The 3,930-nt window shown below is 40.9% G+C and overlaps 1 pseudogene; it reads left to right on the forward strand.

Annotated features, from left to right (window-relative positions):
• The first annotated feature begins 2,668 nt into the window (after window positions 1–2,668).
• On the forward strand, window positions 2,669–3,332 carry LOC103545001 (MOB kinase activator 1A pseudogene; annotated as a pseudogene).
• The last annotated feature ends 598 nt before the right edge of the window (window positions 3,333–3,930 follow it).

Raw genomic sequence — 3,930 nt, forward strand, 5'->3', positions numbered from 1 at the left:
CTTCCAGAAGTACAACGGAGAGTGGAAGAGAAGAGTGAGCAATAGAAAGAAAAACAGGGAGAGAAAGAGCGTATAACCTCAAGAGAAGTGAAAAAGAGGTGAGATAATATTGCCTTCAAGAAATTAAACTATGAGGAGAAAAGAGAACACTTAAAGTTGTTTTTTGTTCCAAACAGGTAAGGGGAGGAACTAAAGCATTAGGATAAAAAGGAAAACATGGGGCTTTTGGAAGGTGTGGAGGGACACCCTAAAGACAGACTTTCTCTCCTTGTTTAATTTGCTTAAGACTGACATTCATGGAAGCCTTGGGAAACCTTAAAAACCAGAAGCATCTCAGTTGTATACATTAAAATGATATGTCTCCTCCTAAAAACATTCCAGCATCGGGGCTGGCCCCGTGGCCGAGTGGTTAAGTTCGCGTGCTCCGCTGCAGGCAGCCCAGTGTTTCGTTGGTTTGAATCCTGGGCACGGACATGGCACTGCTCGTCAAACCACACTGAGGCAGCGTCCCACATGCCACAACTAAAAGGACCCACAACAAAGAATATACAACTATGTACCAGGGGGCCTTGGGGAGAAAAAGGAAAAAAATAAAATCTTAAAAAAAAACAAAACAAAACATTCCAGCATCATTTTCTTCATTTTGAATGAACCGGATTCATGACATCAGAAGCAGCAGGCTCCAGTTCTTCTGAGGTTCTTGACTGCAGCTTGCTGGCCTCTAGTGGCCAGGAAGGAACCTCCCAGCTCCTGGCTCTGCCTGGCTTCACTGTGACTTCAGTGAGGAGAAGGGGGGCTGGGGACAGCGGTTTATGCTAAGTGTCTTAGTTACTAAGCACACGAAGGGCTTCATGGGAATATTGGATAGACTCTCTGCTTCTTTACCAAAATCACCATTTACCTGGATAAGAAACTTGCTTTGGCCCAGAATAAATTATGGAGGCAGCATTTAGGCCCAAACTCGAGTCCCTTGTTTCTAAGATGTGGATGATGTTCTAAAGATAATGCTTTCCAGTTTCTCTGATGAAAGGTACAAAAATAGATGGCAGGCAAGGCATGTTCAGAGCAGACTCTCACAAGCCTGTGAGGAGGGAAATCAAATGGAAATAACATAAGCCAAAGAAGTTTGTAAACTCTAAAGGAGTACATACATATACAACATTATTTTTGAAAAAAATCAGTGATCGTGGAACCTCTATAATAGGTTCTTCAACGACATTTGCATCTTCTCTAAACTTTGATCTGCTCATCTGGGAATAACAGTACATCCTGCATGCATGTATTGCCAAAATTACCTGAATCACTAGATGAAGTGCTTGGTTTACCTTGTACTGTGCAGGACCGACGCTTGTTAAAGATTGAATAAATTTAGCTATTATTATTTTTAATTAGTGTTATTCTCTAGGAGAATCAGTCCCATGCTCAGTCGTATGGGAAGATGGGCTTTAATGCACTTGCAGGCCTAAAATTCTGCCTCACATGACTCCGTGACCTGCTTTATTGCCTGCAAATTCATGAGCAGAGGTAAACAGCAGAAGAGACCAGAGACACGTCACAGCGCAGGCTCATGGTCAACCCTGTGCCACACACTGGAGGAGAACTCCATCCTTTCCTCCTCAGAGACAGGCACACCGGTCCTTCCCAGTCACACAGAGATGCTCTTGGAATGGCACAGAGGCTGCCCGTGACTGCAGCCTATCTCTCAGTGCCATGTGCCAAGAGTGCTCTCCAAGTAGACAAAAGATTGGCATCAAGCTGAAGTAAATCAAATAGTAAGACTTTGCGGAATGGCTGGAAAAACTAAAACAGACCTAAGTAAATAATTGATAGCAAAAACTGGCAAGGATGATTTAGATGTCAATCTGAGTTTTGCATGATATAAATAATATAAATTCTTAGTGTTCTGACAGGAAATGATATCGCATAATTTGTCAGTTCTATCTGACAGCAATAGAGTTAATAGAACCCCGTGACTAATGTGCATAGGAAGAAAACACATATGGTTGTATTGAGACATAGAACTCACATATACTTAATTCTTCTTTATGGAAGGGTAGAATAACAAGTTGGTGAATATAATTGTAGTAAATAATAACAGACTATAAATTCCTAAGAAGAACCCATCAATATAAATCAACAAACATTTCGATATAGAAGACATTATAGTTTGGAATTATAAGGCAAAAATATAATAATATTAAAATAGCTCATATTGTTGATCATTTACTAAATACCAGATGCTGTGCAAAGTGCTTTTCATGCATTATCTCATTTAATCCTTGAGACATAGCATATTATCGCATTTTACAGATGAGGACACTGAGGTTCTTTATAGAATTTATTTCTTTCCCTTCATATAATTGACTGCAATTTATAATTATATGTTTGACTGATGTCAAGCATTATAATTGCAATGTAAGTGAAGCCTTTTCTTGTGAGATGTGGCCGGGTCCGTGTTTCTGGTTGGTGAGGTAAGGGAGGCAGTAGAGGGATCTACACCAAGTTCAAGCCTGGCTCAGAGCTGCAGTAGCCTGAACTTCACTGTCCCTGGACTGAGAACTGTCTACCGCCTTTCAGTTCCCAAGTGCTGGCTCTGAATACTGACTGCATTGGAGTCTAATGGCCTCTCCCTACCCCCACCCCCACCTCCCACCCCTGAGGAGAAAAGATGAACTTCCTCTTCAGCAGCCATTCTTCTAATACATTCAAGTCAAAGAACATCCCTGAAAGATCGCATCAGTATGAACACTTCAAACATGCAGAAGCACTCTAGGAAGTGGGAATAAGAGAGGAGCTTTCATGTTACCAGAGGAAGAAGACCTCAATCAATGGATGACAGTTAACAGAGTGGATTTCTTCAAGCAAATCAGAACTCTGCACTGCAGCAAGATGTCTAGTCATGTCTGCAGGTTCAAGATATGAACATCCTTGGGAAGATGGTACTTATATTAAGATACCAGTATTTCTGCTCCAAAATAGACCAACTCTTTGATGTCTTGAGTTCAGGATTAACTTGAGCATGAAACTCTTTTTCCTTTGAAGATTGGTGTCCCATCTCCCCAAAACTTTATATCTGTGGTAAAGACTATTCTAAAGCATCCATTCAAGGTTTATGCCCATATTTCTTAACAGCACTTTAATTCTGTGATGCAACTGCAAGAAAAGGCAATACCTCCTTTAAATACTTTATTTTATTTCTTGAAGAGCTCAATTTGATTGACAGGTGAGAGTTGGCATCACTTCAGGAATTCGTTGAGAAGCTTGGATTGAAAGATTTCTATAACACAGTTACCCTCTTGCTTCATCCACTGCTAGAGTTATCTCTTGGCTAATCTGTTATGGACTTGTGTTATGTGTTGAATTGTGTGCCCCCAAAAATCATATGTTGAAGTCCTAACTGCCCCCCAGTACATCAGAATGTGACCTTATTTGGAAATAGGGTCCTTGCGTATGTAATTAAGATGAGGTCATTAGGGTGGGCCCTAATCCAATATGACTGGCATCATAAAAACGGGGAAATTTGGACAGAAAGACATGCACACAGGGAGAATGTCATGTGAACATGAAGGCGGAGATTAAGGTAATGCATGTACAAGTCAAAAAGAGGCCAAGAACAGATCCTTCCCTCATGACTCTCAAAAGGATCCAACCCTGCCAACGCCTTGATTTTGAACTTCTGGCCTCCAGAACTGTGAGACAATTCATTTCCGTTTTTCTAAGCCATCTGGCTTGTGGTAGTTTGTTATCTGGCAGCCCTAGCAAACTAATACAACTAAGTGATATAAACTTTGAGAAAACAGGACACAAAGATATTCATTGCCTGTGTCTACTGATAAAATTGTTGCATAGGTAGGTTGGCTTCAAAGCAATAACCTAAGGGCGTAGCTAACTTTGGCGTACTCTAAGACCTGCTATTTTCATGAAGTCACA

This window comes from Equus przewalskii, chromosome X (assembly GCF_037783145.1).
Source record: "Equus przewalskii isolate Varuska chromosome X, EquPr2, whole genome shotgun sequence".
In the NCBI taxonomy this organism is placed as follows: domain Eukaryota; kingdom Metazoa; phylum Chordata; class Mammalia; order Perissodactyla; family Equidae; genus Equus; species Equus przewalskii.